At 29.9% G+C, this 20,916-nt stretch overlaps 1 protein-coding gene across 1 annotated transcript in view; it reads right to left on the bottom strand.

The window, feature by feature from the left end:
* Positions 1-20,916, bottom strand: part of LOC129984205 (5-hydroxytryptamine receptor 1D-like) — a 154,228-nt gene that overhangs the window by 22,915 nt on the left and 110,397 nt on the right. The window lies entirely within an intron of this gene.

Here is a 20,916-nt window from a genome sequence, read left to right on the forward strand (position 1 = left end):
AAATGTTAAAATAAACATGTCGAAAAAACTAAAATTAAAAAAAAAAAATCTGCTTCACATACAGTAAACAAATAAAAGTTTTTTATCAAAATCTTTTTCAATTATTTATATATTTTATTTTAAAAAAACATGTCTATATTCCATTACTGTATTCATCAAAAGTTATAATTTTTTCTCTATAAAAATATATTATTTTTGACTAATTTATAATATTTTGAAACGTAAGAAGGGAGAATCTAACTATTTACTTTTATAGTGCATAATCCTGCTATTTTCTCATATTCTCGCATTTTTTTTCCACCTCAGATTCTACAAGCCATATACACATTAGTGAATACAAAAAAATTTCAAATCCTATCAGTACTCTAAAAGAAAAATGTTCCAAACTTAGAAAATTCCAGAAATTCTCCCCCCTCCCTTCTACTTGATAAAACAGGGTCTGATGAATCATTGCAGACAGCCGAGTCCATTTCCATTTAAAGTGGAATTAGAGTCGAGTTACTCCGAAAACAACTCCAATTTCCTTCCAGTACGTGGAACCAATTCATTTGGTGCGTCTCTCTTGCTTCAGTTAGAAGATACAACTGAGAGTGACTTTGAAAACAGTTCTGATTCCTAAGGAGCTATGCATAAATTATTCACGCTTCAACATTGTTCTTGTAAGATTTCATTGATTCCAGTTGGTGCTATCTATTAGAAAAAATGGCTGAATAACTTTGAAAACAAGTTTGAGACTCTGCAAAATTTCGGGATCACAATTTTGATTCCGAGATTAAACTTTTGCATATAATACCAAGATTTTAAAATTCAAAGTTTTAAAACATAATAATAATATAGGAACTAACGTTAGAAAAAATTATTTAGAGAACATTAGATAAATGTAAGGCATTCTCTTATAAACCAAAGAAAATAGAAATACGTTTTCTTATAATTTATAAAATTTCTGAATAATACACTGTAATTTAACCAAGAGTTTATAGTATAACATCTCAAGAAAAGAGTTAAAATCATTTCATTGGAGCAATGCAGCCTAAAGAAAGGTATGACTTTAAAATATTCCAACAAAAATAAAATATTATTTTCACTTTTTTATTTATGTTATTGCAAATAAAAAGATAAAAGTAGATTGCTTACAAATACAATATTTTTGAAAGTTTACAATTTTCTGTTATTAATCCGTCGTCTGGGAAACCATTAACCAATAGTTAAGGAAATTCGAAAAAAAAAAAAGAAAAAAAGAGTGTGACTTTGTGTGCACTTTGACGTGTCTCTCTTACAAGCAGTTTTTGAAACCTTTAGGGCTTCTTTTATTATTTCATGGAAGAAACTGAACTTGGAGCAAGAAAAAGAAGTCACGGAAAAAGTTTCAGCAAAGATGAGCATCGATTCTTGGCACCGATTCATTAAACTTCGCCAAACTTTCTCCCTGCATTTAACCTTAAAGAAATCTCAGAAAGAAATTTCTTAATGAAGTAGAAATGGTTTCATTTTTAGATGATATTTTTAACATACATTTAAAAATATTAATTTTAAACTCATTTGAAAAATAAATATGTACAAACATATCAGTTTGATAGAATTATGCTGTTGAAAATCTTGAACATAAAAAATATCTTGAAAAAATTATTTTATCTTGATCATGAAAATGGTAATGAATTACTGGTAATAAATAATGGTAATAAATTATTGGTAATAAATTACTGGTAATAAATAATGGTAATCAAATTACTATTCATAATTTTTATATTCAAGAATAAATAAATGGTGATTTGATAACCATTATTATTTTATATTCAAGATAATGTTCAAAGTTTGCCGTTCAAACGTTGTCCATTAATAATCTGTTAAGTAACAAACCAACTGCAAATTAAGTAAATAATTTTTGAAAGCTGTAACTTCAAAGTTGTTCTGTTACTTTCTAATCAGATAGTAGTAACTAGAAATGAATCTTTTAATAATTTGTTCTCATATTCTGTAGTAGCTACTTGGATATCAAGAAAAATAATTCTAATTATTTATTTTCATGGATCAGCCAGAAAACATTTTATAAATGTTTTAATTTAAAAAGAATTTTATATCTTTTATATAAAAGAAGTAATTATAAGATTAAAAGCAGAAAAGAATGAATTAAAACAAGCAATATTCGTCCTTGAAATATAATCCTTATTATATTTGTAAGAGAGATATAAAATTTCAGGAATTCACAAATTGAATAAAAAAGATTATTTAGCCTGTGCAATAAGCAAAATTCAATACATAAATAATATTCTAATTCAGATTTTTTTTAAGTATTTACTTCAGTAAAAGTAATTCATTTATTGTTATAGCCATGCATTAAACATCACTGTAGTGTCATCCGTCATTTTACTTCACAATGCTCAAATTACTCAATGTTGTCACGTCACTTTTACTCTAGCAAAAAAGCTCAATGGCTTTAAAAAATAAATTATCTAAGTGCAAATTACATCCCTCATTTGTTTGCTCTTGTTTGACTCTGCCATGCCAGGTTTTTCAAGCAAAAATAATTTTTTTCAAATATTCTCCGACCATCTAAAATATAATTTTAATGGCTTTTAAAAACGAAAATATTTTTATATGGTTATGAATATTATTAATTTTATGCAATTGATCGATATTGATCGATATATTATGGTGGAATTTTCCATAATCGGATTTTTGAGGTTTTTATTTAATTTATGAATATCAATATTTCAATAATTAATAAACACATAAACAATATCATACTCTAATATTAACTCTGCAACTGTAGAAAAGTAAAATAAATAAATGAAATAAAATAATTTAAAATACGGTTTTTAATAAAATATTTCCTCGCTGGATAATTTACTTGAAGGTAATGTTAACATCGCATCTAAAAGTATATACCCTGAAGATTTTCTTTAAATTCAGAAATCGAAATTGGACCATGAAATAAAAAGGAATTTACATTAGCTCTCGTCATAACCAACGTAAATGGGGAACTCTTTCATCGAATCCTTGGACGCATTAAAGGCCCTGCCAACAAAAAGAATTTCCGTGGGAAATAGCCGCAAAATTACCAAAGTTCTTTGATTCTATTTTTGTACCTTCACCAACGACTCTCTACCTTTGTTAACGACTGACTTTGGAAATCAAGTTAACATTACCTCTTTATAGTATTACTATGCAAGTATCTCGAAAGATGCCAAATATTTTTATTTTTCTTAGAATTTATTTGATACATCTCAGTTTGATATCTTTTTGAAGACGGTAAATATTGTGAGATTACTTGAGATATTTTATAGTGGTAATCTACGAAGAAGTTCATTAAGAATTGAAAAATATAAACACACACACACACACACACGCACGCACGTACTCTCTCTCTCTCTCACACACACACACACACAAACAGACACGCATACACACACACACACACAATGATATCAGAAGTTCTAAAAACTATTTTTTAAAATTTAAGATGTATTTATTTCTTAAATATTTAAAATATTGTTGCTCCATATTACTTCTTCATCTCTAGTATGCCAATTGAGTTGATAAATGATTAATATAATTATCTTCAGGGTGTCTTTTATTTCTGCCGAATGTCTTGTGTATTGAATTTAAAGTTTTTACAATCGATATATGGCTTATAATTTTTTTACGAATTAAAATTAGAGACTTAATCATTCAAAAAGGGTTTCCACTGCGAATAAAACTTTATTTTCAATGAGTAATCGATGAAAATTTGAACTTGGGTATTTTAAGGTATGAAGATTTATAAATATTTCAGAAAAAAAATTATTGAAGATTAAAGTAAAATGCTTATTGCTGTTTATATTTCTCTGATATGAAACTTCTTATTATGTTGTTCATGCATTTAAATATTTATTTGCTACAATTTGGAATAAACTAATCACAAACTTTTAGTTAAAATACTCCTTTCTCGTTTTTTTAAATATAATAACCCTATTATTGTTTTGTCTATTTATAATATTTGCCTGCAGTCGTAACTTATATATGCATTTATATTTAATAGATTTCTTAATATATTATCATATAAAAAATTCTAAATTAAATTTTTTAATTTGCATTGTTGTAAATTTATTGTTTCTCTTCTGTAAGGTTAGAAGTCCAGTAAGCTTGAAAATGAATAAAGATGTTTATTCCACACAAACACACACACACACACACACACACACACACACACACACACACACACACACACACACACACACACACACACACACACACACACACACACACACACACACACACACACACACAAGAAAAAAACGTTACATAGGGAGTAAAACACATCTGGCTTATGCGAAACGTTACATGAAGAAATTAACAACGCAAGGCAAACAATGAACAATTATTAAATAATCAGAACTACCCAAAGTGCCTCTCGTTTTATATGATTTTTCTAATAGGGTTGCGAAATATCTTGCAAGATCACCAGAACTTGACTTCTAATAACGATATTGCCATAATTCTTGTATTTTTGATCCTCCATTTTTGTCGCCAAAATCTGCAAATTCATCGCCAACTGGTCAAATGAATTTTTAACTAGGGCTATGGGTAATTGAATTGGTAACCTTTCAGCATTCGTTAAAATATCTATGAAGTAATATTCCTTACAATAAGACTCTCTGCACTGGGAAGCAACATTACAGTTAAACAGCAATATAGTATGTACCATCTTAAAGAAATGAAATTGTCCAGTAAAAATAAAAATTTGTAATCAGGAAAACGAGTAAATGTAAACAAACATTATGTATTTGTAGATAGACTAAATCTTGAATGTTTAATGTATCAGAATATCGCTAAAACCAGTTATGTTATTCCGCTGTCATTTCATCATAAGGGACATTGGTACTGAAACATTTCAGCTGAAAAGAAATGTCTTCCAACTCATAAAACAACGGGAAGTCCACTAAAGCTTCTCAAGCGTGAAAAACGGCTGACTCAACCAAAAATGAGGAGAAAAGAGTATCTGTACGGATTAAAATCGGTGAGTATTTGGTACATTTCATCGCTTCTGGAAGGGAAATAAATAATTCCATTCGAGATCCATCCGGAAACAAAATGAAAATAACAGTGACAAAGAAAAGAATTTTGTTGCATCGAAAAGTTGATATGGCATTATTTATTTATGTTTTATCAATTCCATTTCGGAAGAAAATAACCTTATTTAAGATAAAGTTTCTTAGCAAGGAAAGGAGAAATAATTTTTCTGTTTAAATTTACGAAAATAAATGCCAATGTGTCAAATAATTCCGAAATATTCTTGTTTAAAAATGAAATGATTTTCATATGCAAGGAATATATATTAACGACAAATAGAAACGTATCCTGATGGAAAAATTTACAAGAAACATGTTAGTAATGCACTACTAATTACAATTTCAGTCGACAATCCCTGTTTTAAGAAAATGCATTTTCAGGAAGAAGGGATAAAAAGTATGTAAGCATCTTTATTTAAATTTAATTAAAATTTCGTAATTTTAAGATGCTGATTTTTTTAAGAATGAAATCGTATTATTTTGCTAATAACACGTCTTTAAAAAGGCATTCAAATTGAAAAACGTAATGTTTATGTGTTTAAATATTTTTTGTATGATTTATTTTTTAATCATTTGTTAAATATTTATCTTTATGTCTGTAGATATGTTTCTAACTACTATATGTGAATGAAAGTGTATGTCTTGTGCCTTTTCTTCTATCAAGTTCTCGTTCTCATGTTAAGTTCATCATCATTCAGAGATGCAAGAATCATTTTCTGACAAAAATGTGCCAAACATATGGCTAAAATATCTAAAATTTTAAAATTGAATCTACACTAAAAATGGTTCTAGGAAACGGTACTAAAAAGGCTATTTACATTAAAAATTAGGTTTTCATATAGTTAAAAGTATGAAAAAGTCAGCTTAAATGCAGAATAAGAGCTAAATATAAGCATGAATTCCATTTTCAAACTGAGAGTGAAAAATAGTTCCATGAGGAACTCCCATACTAAGTCTAACAAGTTAGTGATGAAGATTATGAAAAAAAAACGAAACCTTTATTTATAAAATATGTGCGACTATAGGAGCAAAGGACACTCAGGTACCCTGTCATCGAATAATAAATACTTGTGCGTTATTTCAGAGTTTAAGTTTATCACATTTTAGAAAATATAATTTTCTTTAATAAGATGTAACATGATAGAAGTAATATTGAATAGTTAAATAATTAATCTGTGATACAGCATTGAAATCTTCAATACCAATTTAACATCTTAAAACTTATATATTCCGACGTAAAAATTATAAAAATTATTAATTAGAAAATTAATAATAATTTAGAAAATTATTAGAAATATTAGAATAATTAGAAAATTAATAACGGCGTAAATTTTTAATTAGACACAGCATTGAAATCTTTAATACTAATTTAATAATTTAAAACTCTTATATATATTCTCGCGTAAAAATTATTATTTTTATACATTGTCAATTCCTAAAGAAAATCGTATTTTTCGAATAAAACATGAAATCAGTAATTACAAAAGTTTTCCAAACGTGCTGTCTACAAACTGCAAAAAGCAATAGAAGCAACTAGCTTGCGAGCTCAAAGTAATTTCCAAGAGAAAAAAAAGACTTTGGTCACTTTTGAAGCTGTCTCAGACGAGGTAAGCTAACATGGATTTCAACGTCGGTCGCTAATAAATTTAGTACAGCAGGTAAAAATACCAAACGAAATGAACCTAGATAATCTTTCAGGTATTTTCCCAAAGAATTCTTCTTACTCATTGGACTTTTAAAGTATATACGGCCGACTAGATAAATTCTAAATTTGCTTTGAGGCTGATGCAGTTTATGGCAAAAAAAATATTACAGAATATTTCTTTTTATTATATGCTAAATAGAATTTGAATCAGCAATTTGCAATGTAAATGCCATTACAAAGAAGGTGCTATTGTGTCTCTTTGGATAGTTTCATGTGAAAAAAAATAATGGCTCCATTTTTCTTTTTCTTTCCATTTTCCAGGGGATTTGTTTAAGTGTAATTTTGTTTCTTGAGGTTCACTCAAACTTTTCAGAAAAAAAATTGAATACAAAATGGTTCGTTTTAAAGAAAAAGCCTAAATGGCTTTATCTTTTAAAACATTTTAAAGTTTAGTGGATTTTAGAGACGTTTAAATTGATCGAAGAGAATATATTAGATTAGTTTTACTTTTTTTTTTTTGTAAAGGAATATAAACAGAAAGTATAATATTCAGATAAAGTATAATATGGAATGAATTATAAACAAAGAAGGGTAAGTAATCTTCAAAAAAGTCAGTATCGAAATTTTGATTTACCTTCATTTGCTAAGTTCGAAAACACCTATTTTTACTTTAATTCATGCGAAGGGCTCAAAGAAAAATTATCCGATCCATCTTCAGACTTACAACTTGTAATAAAATATAACTATGCAAGAAATCTAAAAAAAATTATATCTATTCTTTTAAACCTGTAAGACTCTATTATCAAATCACAAATATTAAAACATGTAACACTGTACTATTAAATCATGATTCAGATACAGATTTTAAATATTATAGTCAAAAATGTTGTCTGATAGAAATTTACAATCAAATTAAAATTCAATTTTCATAATTACTTCTCAGGATCTTAAAAATTATTAATTGATTCCTAACTTAAATATTAGCCAAGTTTCAGCAATAGAACATTAAGAACGTTTCTTGATTGCTTAAGAAATGATGGATGCCGGGGTTTTGGCATAGAGGTAGCTTCCCCGTGATCTGGGCGGCCAGGTTCTATTTGTGAGTGTGTGAATGTGCCCCCTGTAAAAAGGGGGTTGTGCAAGCGAATGTGACGCATGAAGTAGCTAAGTCGTACTCTTGGCCCTAGTTGGCGCTACTAAAAAAACAAGAGACGCTCAATCGGCTTAAATCGTTGACAGGCAACTGTCATCTGACTTGCAAAATGCCATATGTCACAACAACAACAACAACATAGAAATGATGGATATTAGTGTACCTGAAAAAATTTTAAATATTTTAATAGTCAGAAAAAGCAATTTTACCAAAATAAAAGCTTTATAATGGTGTATAGAATGTGCAACTATATCTTAATATTTATGGGGGAAAATGTTGTTTGAGAATTCGCATTTTTTTAAAGTTTATTTATAATAATTTATTCAAAGATTTATTTTCTCCAGTTTATTTTTCCGATCTATAAAAATACCATAAATCTGCATAATTCGCTTTTAAAAATGAACAATTAAATCTGATAGAAAGAAAACTATGCAGCGCTTAGATCTGCATGAATAACTATATCCTAATACATGAAACTGTTCATCTTTAACTGTTAATCAGGACACAATGTAATGAAAAGGAAGTCATGACTCGAACAGGAGGAGACTTTTTTTCTTTTGAGGGCAATATCTTTTGCCTGACAGCAATGACAATTTAGTGATATGAATTGGATGATCTCTAGCATTTGTATTATTTATTTGATAAGCCTACTTCCAACTACATAAAGGAAACACTTCGAAGTAAATGTAAGAGGAATTTTTATGCATAGATAATATAAACAATTTTACTCCGAAAGTTAGGTATTGTTCTTTTTATGATAGGTTAGTTATAATTAATTATACGAGCAGAAGTGAAATACAATGCACTCCCGAGTATCCAGTCTATTGTGGCGGAAGGACAGACAGGATATGCCGAAGTTCTATAAACTCATTTCTATGCCCGTCAATACCAGAAGAGAAAGTTTTTATACCAAAATTTACTGTCGTAATACGTATTTTCTCACTTCTTATCGAGTACAAAGCCCCCGCCCCCCCATCTACCTCACGCCACATAGAATATGAACACGGCCCGGTGAATCATAGATGCTGTTACTGGTAACATGTTAAGTTAAAAAAGAAAGCTTTGTACTGGCAGTTTCTATATGTTTATATGTACTGAACGTTTGAAAAATTCATTAGAGAAAAAATAAGTTAAGGACATAAATTCTCTAATGCCTAAATGAAATGCTAAGAACATAAACAAAACTTTAACGTAAATCGTAGACCTGATTCTTAAAAAAAATGACTCAAGCTGATTTTATTTTTCACTGATAAAGGATTACACGGATATGAAAAGACAACCGTAAGGTTAGTCAAAATTTAAAGATTTTAAAGCTTTTAGCTTTTTAAAAAATCCTTAATAGATGACTATATCTGCATTTCAACCCCGACTATATCTTCATTCATGTCTTGGCAGTATTGCTAATGCAACGCCCTGCCTTCTTTATTTAATTACGATAAAAGAAAACAATGCCGGATTGTATGAAATTGGATAGTCGGGAACAGGATACTCAAGGTCACACCTCTAAAAGAGGATGAGATGCTATGGTACGGTGGTTTGATCTCACCATCCTGGTGGGTGCATAAATAGGTGGGGGATCTGGCTCCTCCCATCGATGATGGGAAGTACTTCATTCGGGAAGGATTGTACCATGGCCTATGATGGCCCTTAGGACTCAACCACAGTTCCCGCCAGTGTTGCTGTTGCGGCGGTCCGGTCATTCAGTTTATCTGCGTGCCTTCGGGAGGGTCGGGGAGTTAGTGATATGACTTACTCCGGAGTGTACTGTAGGTAAATTTATAGATTTATATTCATGTCTTTGAGAAAGATATTTATTTCTATTTGATTACCTGAAATATTCCTTTCCCATGAATAAGTTTCGCAAAAAGATGAGAAGACAAACATTTAAGGCTAAAATTTTATTTATCGATTTCATTGATAGGATAGATTATCAGTAATAGGACCTGCAATCAGAACGTTGAATGACAATCGATGGACTTAAAAGAAAAGCTGCTGCACTGACGCCATGTGTCCATTTCTGTAAAAAATTTTATTATGTTTAAAGTGAAAGAATAATGAAGCATAATCTAAAAATTATTTTTCAACTTTATAAATGTATTGTTCATGTAAAATTCAAAATTAAAAGAGTGTCAGAAAAGGCACATATTCAATACCAATTCAGAAACTTTTAATTATCTTAACGACTGAATTAGAAAATTGGAACGATTGAAATCAAAAGCGCAAACTTCTAATTCCGCTATTTATTTTCTTTTTATAATAACTTTAAGCAAAACTAGTAGAACATGATAAAGGCTTTTCCACTAGAATCCGAAAAAAACCCAGAAGTTCCAACCCATTTAATATAGCAAATGAAAAGACGATTAAAGTCGAAAACGAATGGTATTATTTTTAAAATAATATATACATTTATCACAAGGCATTTCAACTTTTCAACTGTTGTTGCAAAAATATCGAACTTCAACATTGACATCCATTAGTAATTAATTAAGACCAAAAATTTCGCCAAGTTGAAATTGATTTCTGAAGCCATGAAGCTATAAAAATTGCGCTTTAATACAACAAGAACTTCACCGAATAAAAGAATTTTTGATATCTCAGTGACACTCAAATGGACAGAAAGGTAATTTTTTAGTGATTAAAATGTAAAAATGCCCTGAGCTATCTGATCACGGAAAAAGAAAGAAGTGTTGTGCTGTTTCGATCCATTTTTGCTTTTAGCATTCAACTGTCTATTTTATATTGCACCAACTTTATTTTTTTTATCTTAGATAAGAATGTAATTAAAATCGTATTTTTTTTTAATTTGATGAAATAAAATTTTAAAATTTTATCTAATTTAAAATCTGATTCTTATTATTCAAGATAAATACCTCTATGAAATAAGTCTTTTGTCTTTCCAATCTTAACCAAACATTTTCTTACTTTGACAAGAAAAGATGAAAACATCATTTATGTGATTGTCATTAGCTATTTATGTGTGGAATGGAGCTCCTCCCCCGGAGACTGTGCTGTTACGGTTATATTAAAAATAATTAAATTTTTCTTAACTTTGAAAATTGAACATCCACTTCAGAACGAAAGCAAAACAACTACAATTATTCACGCATTTTCAATGCATCGATCTTTTTATAAAAATTCACATCATTACCTGATACACAAATACATAAAAATGGCTAGGAGATATTCTAATATGAAGCCATTATTATTTGCATGCTTTTAGAAATTTCATTATGTAGTAGTAATACTATTACTAGAAAGCCAACAATTCATTCAAACATTCATTCCATTTATCTATCTTTGTTATATATAATTTACCGAACATTGACTGAAAATGCAATTCAAAAACAAAAATGCATTTTCTAAGTCAAATGATGATGATGTCGTGTCCGCGTTACCACGGAAAGAGGGTGCAGTAGCTTCTGAGGGTAAAGAACCTTGAGCACCCGAGGGCAGAAGTCTGACTTCTAGCTCATATGAAGATGAAACGTGCACATTCGCTTGCACAGCCCCATTTTACAGGGGGCACATTCACACACCTCACAGATAGAACACAGAAGAAGAACAGCCATGCCCGAATCAGCATTCAAACCCGGGACTCCCAGATCACGTGGAAGATACGCTACCCTTGTGCAAGGATGCCGGCGCTAAGTCAAATGCATTTTAGATTTAGACAGAGTTTGAAGAATCCCATTGTTTAAAATTAAAAGCTTTTAGTAGTTTTCCAAGCAGTATCATACGAAAAATTATAGAACCATGAAGAAATAGTTCGAAATTTTACCATAAGATTCCAATTAAATTTCACGATTAATGATAAGGATTCTCAAGTGGCATTAATTAATGTTAATTATTCCCAATAATGGCACAAAAAGTTCATTCAAATCTAATATCTTGACAAGAAAAATACTTATCTTATTATAACAAATATTAAGAACAAAGTATCATATTAGGAACTATTTTTTTTCTTGGAATTTGATTCTATTGCTTTGTCAAGTAATTTATAAAATTAATTTTTCCTTGGGTAACAGGCCATGGTTGTAGGAAGCTCTAAGTAGAAAATATTGAATAACAGGCAATGCCATTAGAATAAAAATATAATGCTATTAGAATAAAATTAAATATAGTTATAATTTATAATATTTTAATTGCAAGCCTCATATTTTGTCCAAAACATATGGTAGCCACTTCTGCAATTTGAAAGAAATTGTATCAAAGAGGCTGCAAAGTTAGCAGCCACCGTGCAAAAAAGTACACTTTCAATGGGAAACATTTCATTAACCAAGCACTCAGATGATACAACTTCATTACTTAATATTGATTAGTCATGCAGTAGAATATCCCCTTACTAGCCAATCGACAAAGAATCATTAATCGAATCCACTTAGGTAAGTTTATCTTATCCTGTGGAAAAGAAGAGTTGCCTTTCTCATTCTATTTGTCTAGCTAAATATAGTAGACGTCAAGATGATTAAAGACGCTGCCACTCCATTAGTCAAAGAAATGATTTCATGGAAGCTTTTGGCTCGTTCTCATGTTCGCCATCATGGCACTAGGATACCTATCCCCGTTTCGTTAACAATTCGCCAAGGAGTTCTGTCTTTGAAGCTAACCAGAAGACAAATGATTCAGAACACAAGAAACACGTAAGCTTTATTTAGGGAATGCTGTAAATTTATAGGAGAAATTTGGTAATGGAATGAAAAATCGTGTTCGGTCTATTTAAGAGATTCTTTATTTCTGATAACTGAGAATTTTGATTAGTTTAAGGTTAAAATTTACCATACTATTCGAAAAGTAATTCCAAGATAAATGAACAAACACTCACAGTTTTATCTTTTTCTGTAGACTCAAATCTGACCAGAGCTTTATTCAATCTGAGAATGAGTGAATACAATTGCTTGTATTGAGTTTCAATCTCTTTGTAGAGCTAAAAAGATCAAATAAATGGTATTTTTTTACTGAAAATGGTGTTAATGTCCGAATAAAAAGTCCTCGAAATTAATAGTGATCGTACAAATGTTTGAAATATGTTATCAACTGTTCATGGAGCAGAAGCATCTATATATACGTAATCACTTCATAATTTGTAAAGAAAAGTTTCTTTTCACAGGTTAGATGTCTTCCAAAGAAATATCACTTATAAATAGCTGCAAGAAATTGATCAAGTGAAAGAAAAGACTACACGATGTTACAGCAGAAAAGACGTGTTCCAAGAACGACGAATAAATATACCATCACTGGTGCATGAAACGTATAGCTATTTGTCGGTACACCTACAGATTTATTATACGTTGGCATTAAAGAAAAAAAATATAGACAGTTGCTAGCATTCGGTTATTCGAAGTAATTTAAGGTTGAAATAAGCAAGCTTCAACCAAACAGATTGTGTTGAGGGCTGAGTTTTGATGAATTTTTTTAGAAATTCAAGCTACAAATGTATTTTAAAACTTCAAACAATTACTTATTACAATTCTCAGTCGTCATGTTATTTATAAGTGTTTCCCAATTTTTAAGTCGACATTTCAATTCTGTTTGTATACTTGGCTAGGTTCAAAATGCATTACACGTGATCGTATTCATGTATCTAAAAATTTTTGTCCGCCATTTTAGAATGATTTTAGTATGAATTCGTTTTTAGTTGTCAATTTCGGAAGACTTGTATTCGAGACTTGAATCATATGATACAAAAAGCACAGCATAAACATGTATTTATAAATGTATACTCAACTTAATTTTTTAATCTCATGACAGTATTAAAATTTATCAACAACAACAACAAAACTTTCCTATGTTGCTATTCAGAAGTTTATCATTTTCACGCAGAAGATTTCTTCTTGGTATTCTTGAAGATTAATGTCATAATGGATCGCCAAGGACATTTAGAACGAATTTCTTTTGACAGGAAGGACAGAAATAAATGAATAAAAATAAACAACCGGGATGAGCTGACAACAAACCTTGACTGCTATGATAAATTGGTAAACGAATAAAAGATGAATAAAATATTGTTTGACATGAAACTAATGCAACTTCAACACAATATTAACTGGCAATTGCATCAAAAGGAAAGAAATATAAATAGAAAGTGTAAAGCGTTGGATATCCTTTTTCCTGTTATTTTTTTCATTACCCATCTTTAATTAAATTATTAATATTGGAATACTACCAAAGTTACTGACTCATCATTAAAAGTAAGGATTATTCACAATAAAATATTATACCATCCTAAAATTTTGATAATTGTTCTTTTGCAATTGCACACACATTTTTTTCTATAATGTCCTAAGTGCACAAATGTCTTACAGTATAATCTTTGATTTCAGGTTAGTTTACCTCTATAATCACACCGTCAAGGAATGACTCTATTCTAGAAAATTGCTTAACAATGTTTAGCACTTTTTAAGTGTTTTTATATTTATTTTTAGAATAAACTTTAATGCCTATTTAAGATTTTAAAATATAACATAAGTCTCGCTCAAAGACAGCCCATTTTGAAATGCAAAATATCATATCATTATCATTGTACCAAATCATCAAAATATCAGTGCTCATATTAGATGACAGATTTTCCGATAATAAATTAAGCTTTCGAATTTTTATATCAAATATTTTCTATTTGACAAAATTAAATTACTTAGGTAGACACATTTTGCATCAATTGCATATAACAGTGATAATCTTCAAAGGTCATTCATAATCAATTATGGATTCCCCATTAATTTCATTTCCCTTGTAATTTAAATTTTATAAGAATAATTTTAAATATTTTAAGATTGCATTTTATACGATTAATTAAGATTTAAAATATAACAAAAGCCCTCTCAAAGACGGTATATTTTTAAATACATAATATCATAAATATTATTTATCAAAATATCACATAATCATAATATCAATGCTCATATTAAATGACAGAATTTCCTGCATTAAAGTATGTCTTGAGAATTTCCATAACAAGTATTTTCGTTTTCAGCATAATTAAATTACTTATATTGACACATTTTGCATCATTTGTACAGGACAAAGACAATCTTCAAAGGGTATCTATTACTATTTATGGATTAACCATTAATTTCATTTGCCTTTTAATTTAAATTTCTTCATTTTCCAAAAATACCACTAAGATTTCAAAATATAGGAATGTTTCATTAACTGTATAATTTTAAGAACTCTTCGAAATTATTCAAATACAATAAAAGAAGATTTTTTTAATTTATCCAGCTAAAACATTAAAACCAAGGAAAAGATGCTCACCTATTCATATTGAATAAAATTATTAAAATATATATAAAAAAACTAGTCATAATTTAAAAATGATTTCAAAAGGCCCCACAAAGTTACTTGCTTTTACGCTGCGGATCAAACTAATAAATAAACGAAATAAGAAATAAAATACCCTAAAAAATCTTTTAACTGCAATTGCTTTTTTTATAAAATGTTACTGAAACGCATGTATCATTTATATTCTCCTTAATTTCAAAACGCATATATTCTTTAAATATTTTTACTAAAGTATCTATTTTTTATTAAAGTACTTATTTATTTCTTTTATTATCAATACGAAAGATTATTTCTATAGATACATATTTAAGAATTTTCCGAAAATGTTTTTTTTCTCCTTTATTTAGCTTTAAATGATACCATATGTGTAAACGCTTTTCTTTTTCCTCTAAAAGAAAATAATTTGACCAAATTTTTTTGGTTGCTCTCAAAACTTTTGTCCTGAGCTACTTTTCGACATTTGATATCCTTTCCTGACAGTTTAAAAACTCGGAATTCAATAGAGCACATTCTAAGAAATTTTTTCTTTCGTTCTTCTTTAGAAAAGTTAGGAAATACTTTCGAAAACATTTTGCTTCTGAAAGAAATCCTAGACTCGCGTGATAACATAACTTGTTAACTGATAATAAATTGGTCATGCATTGAGTTATTATTTTCAAACTTTTTATAAGAAATTGAATGGAGGATTTTATATGAAATAGAATTATTGATAAAAATTATAAAGTCAGAAAAGAAAAATATAAGTACGGTTTAAATTAAAACATGAGAACGATAATTTTTGTTTATTTTTTATGTAAATATGAAAAAAAAACGTTTAATAGAAATGCAGAGGGAAAATTGTAAGACAAACTCTATTTTGAAGTAGACTTTCCCATGATAATCGCATGGAGCCACATATATGCATTTTATCCCAAGCGAGTGGCGCCATCTAATAATGAATTTGGAAAAAAACAATTTATGGTTCCATATTATTTGCAATAGTCAATTACAATTACAAATAAAATTTATAAATAACTAAAATACAAATGAATACTCTTTAATGCACCAATAAAATTATATTTTGTTATTTTTCTTCGAATACTTTTACAAGAACAGAGTTTAACATGGGAAAGCACAATATGAGAGGCAGTGATAACAATGTGCCTTAAAGTCTATGTCCTAATCTCTATATTTTGTCAAAGACTCTGGTGAGACTCTAAACGAGGCTGACTCTATGTTGAACGGTAATAAACCTTGTTTAAGAAATAAAAGATACAAATAGCTAATGCAAGAAGGTGGTGCTCGGCAAAGGGGAATGCCAAAACAAGAAAGAGAAAGATCTCTCTGAGACTGTGACTCTGGTGAGACTGTGAACAATGCTGACTCTATGATGAACGGTAATCCACCTTGTTTAAGAAATAAAAGATACAAATAGCTAATGCAAGAAGGTGGTGCTCGGCAAAGGGGAATGCCAAAACAAGAAAGAAAAAGATCTCTCTGAGACTGTGACTCTGGTGAGACTGTGAACAAGGCTGACTCTATGTTGAACGGTAATTCACCTTGTTTAAGAAATAAAAGATACAAATAGTTAATGCAAGAAGGTGGTGCTCGGCAAAGGGGAATGCCAAAACAAGAAAGAGAAAGATCTCTCTGAGACTGTGACTCTGGTGAGACTCTGAACAAGGCTGACTCTATGTTGAACGGTAATAAACCTTGTTTAAGAAATAAAAGATACAAATAGCTAATGCAAGAAGGTGGTGCTCGGCAAAGGGGAATGCCAAAACAAGAAAGAGAAAGATCTCTCAGAGACTGTGACTCTGGTGAGACTGTGAACAAGGCTGACTCTATGATGAACGGTAATCCACCTTGTTTAAGAAATAAAAGATACAAATAGCTAATGCAAGAATGTGGTGCTCGGCAAAGGGGAATGCCAAAACAAGAAAGAGAAAGATCTCTCAGAGACTGTGACTCTGATGAGACTGTGAACAAGGCTGACTCTATGATGAACGGTAATCCACCTTGTTTAAGAAATAAAAGATACAAATAGCTAATGCAAGAAAGTGGTGCTCGGCAAAGGGGAATGCCAGAACAAGAAAGAGAAAGATCTCTCTGAGACTGTGACTCTGGTGAGACTGTGAACGAGGCTGACTCTATGATGAACGGTAATCCACCTTGTTTAAGAAATAAAAGATACAAATAGCTAATGCAAGAAGGTGGTGCTCGGCAAAGGGGAATGCCAAAACAAGAAAGAGAAAGATCTCTCTGAGACTGTGACTCTGGTGAGACTGTGAACGAGGCTGACTCTATGTTGAACGGTAATCCACCTTGTTTAAGAAATAAAAGATACAGATAGCTAATGCAAGAAGGTGGTGCTCGGCAAAGGAGAATGCCAAAACAAGAAAGAGAAAGATCTCTCTGAGAGGTAAATGGCATCTGGCAGTTGAAAAATAGTTGAGGGATCCTGATGAAAGAGAGCACTGTAATTGGAGACGAAAGCTCTCCAGCAGAAATGACCCTTGCAAAGGCGGTCCTATTAATCGGAAGAAATCGGAGCCGTTTCCTAGCTGTATAGTTCATCCCTCACTTATTTCACATATTTGCACAATATGGGGCGTTTTATATTAATTTTCGTAGCATAGTGAGAGTAAATCAATGATCCATTTAAGAACTCTTCTCTGCTGACCGATTTGGTTCAAAAACCTTCTATGTTCATGGACGATTCAGTCATAAACAATAATCGATGATTTATATTTCATGCTCCTTATCCTTTATTATGGTGTCAGCTCTCATGCGAATTTTTTTTTATCTTGATTGTTTTATTTATTAATTTATAGTATTCACATGCGCAAGGTAAAAAAAATAGAATCACAGAATTAGATAAAATTCTAAAATTTCTGTGTAAAAATCCCCTAAAAATTCACTTTTTTATCTTGCTTATTTGCATTGATAGAGGGCCAAACCGTAGCGAATTTGATATGAAATCAGATACAAATCTGTCGTTTTTAATATAAATTTTGTAATGAATTTGTATGTTGAATTTCATTTACACATTTCGATGCATTATTGCCTTTCCTTGTTCACAAGCGCACTTGCAGACAAACGATTTTAAACGCATGATTTCCCTTTAAAAAGTCTTAGACATTCTGACATTCTATATAAAACATCAATAAAATTTCATCCTTGTATCTTTTCGAGTTGTGGTATTCAAAGATGGAGTTTTTTCGGACTAGAAAGTTTTAAGACGTGAATAATCAGAATGCATAAAAGTTTTGAGATTTGGGTTTCCATCTTCTTACGTTTCATACTTTCTTTAATCTTCTGTAACGTTCTTCTTCTATAATATTGTAATGCACATTCTATGATCTGAGTAAATTGAAATATTTTTCTGAACATGGATTGAGTAAAGCTTTAAAAATATTATGCATTAATATTTATTACAAATAATATAGAAAATAAATTACAGAAATATTAAGATTTATTTTAGCAACTCCCCCAAAAACAAGTGGAAGGGTTTTCACATATCTCCCGAGAAGATCCAAAGAGTAGACGAAAGTATTTCCAGCACAAAAAAGTAAATCGAAGTTAGACATCAGAATACTGACTTGGGAAATGGAAATTTTATCTTTACGTAAACGAAAGTTCAAGATTGGACTTCGGACCAGAATCGGACGTATAGATGCTTCAAAGAAATGGGTCTTTCTTCAATGTGTGCATAAACTTCCTTTCTTGGATGGAAGCTCTTTTGACGACTATGTGAAAGAAGATTCACTTTAATAGACAAAGAGGAACGACAAATATAAAAAGAAAGTTTTCTTTATGGTCTGTTAAGCACATCAAAAGGAATGCCTTTCCGACTCACTAAGAGATTAAAACAATGTTTGTACTATACAGTTTTCTAAAATTATTCATAATATTGTAAGAATAAAGGTTAAAGCTTGAATAAAAATTGTGAATAGAACTCATTTGAGCTCTAAAAGCTATGTGCATTCATTTACAAATACCCCCACCCCCCTCAAAAAGAGGCTCATAATTCTTGATTCTGAAAATAAAAACAGCATAAGATGTATCATTCAAATGTTTTCAAAGAACCTTTAACTTTTCATTCACAGGTCTTTTATTTATTGTCATTTAAAAATATTCTACACTGCATTCTCATCGGGGGGGGGGTGCACCCCGAAAATGAGGATGAGAAGTTTTCGGTAAGGCTGGTGGTTCTCGCCACCGGGTGGGTACAGAAATGGTAGGGATGGGCTACTTCCTATTGATGATGGTACTTCCCACTGGAAGGGTTATACCGTGGAAGGTGATGGCCCTTAAACTTAGTTTCTGCCAGTGTGTTTGTCGCGGCGGTCCTGTCAATCAGATTTATTAGTGTGCCTTCGGATGAGTCAGAGTAGCCGGTTAAGGTTAAGATTTCCGTTGTAACGACTCTGTGAGTTAGATAGCAAATAAAAATATTTCATAAGAGAAAAAAAAACTGAATGCAATTATTAATATAATTGCATTCAAAATATTATTAATCAATATTTTTGTATTATTTTGAAAAATCAGAGGTAATAAGTCATGTTTCTTAAAATGTATTATTCACCGGAGATGAGTTCACTTTTCATATCAGAATAGAGTAAGTAGCTTTATACCAACACATAAAAACATTATCTATTAAAATGAATTTAAAAAAAATTATATTTACAAATAACAAAAATTCTGTTTTTGCCATTTTCCTAAACCGTTGCTATTAGCCTAAAATAAAGTCTGATTTATTTTGCTTTAAAAATAAATCAGTTAGTTATTTTAACATTTTTTTATTTTGTGCAAACTCGATATTTGAAATCAAAAGGAGAGTAAATTTCCCATTTGATTTAATAATGAAAAACAACTACAATTAATAATTTTTAGATATATTGAAACTACATAGTTATTACTACATGATTGACATTACTTTGCTGTGCTGAGTTCAAATGCCTTTTATGCATATTTATAATGCATTTCTTAATTATTGATTTTAACACTAAAATCTCTATTGATTGCCTATCACAGTAAACGAAAAAAACAAACAATACAAAATAAATTTATGCAATTATTGTATTATTTTTTCATGTTTTCATTTAACTTTCATTCTGTTTCTAAACATGGAATTTTACAAACAATTCTTCATTCATTTTCTTGTATTGTAGAGCTCTGCAATCTTGTAGAATTGGAGACATTAACGAAATAAAAATCCATTTTATCCAGGAAATATTTATCTTAATATTTCATTGCTACATTTAATATAATATTGCTACATTGCTTAATATAATATTGCTACATTTTTATTTAAACCTTTCTAGGGCCGTGGGAAGTATGCTTCCCACGAAATTTATCAATCTTTGTATGAAATTATGTAGTTTGGCATACGTTCAGACAAATTTTTTTAGTAAAACAGAAACTAAGATACTTCAATTCTTTATCTCACACAAAATGATGTGTCTTGATTTGTACTTAATTATTAATTAACCATACTAATTAATTAATCAAATTAAATTTATCAAATAAATTAAATGAATCCCTTTCCTTATTCTAATTGTAATCCTAAAAATATTTTAACATAATATGACTAGAAAAAAATAGCCCTTTAAAGGGCTAATATTACCAATCCAAAACTCGAATTATAGTTGCTTTTGATACGATATAAAATGCTCCATCTGACCATGCATTTGGAAAAAAAATTACTAATTGCAATATTTTCACTTAATTATGCTAATGAATTATTGAATAAATGAAACTAAAAAAGTAGAAATTAAAATGTTTAATAACGAGTATAAAGAGAAAGCTAC

Source organism: Argiope bruennichi, chromosome 9, assembly GCF_947563725.1.
Source record: "Argiope bruennichi chromosome 9, qqArgBrue1.1, whole genome shotgun sequence".
Lineage (NCBI taxonomy): Eukaryota > Metazoa > Arthropoda > Arachnida > Araneae > Araneidae > Argiope > Argiope bruennichi.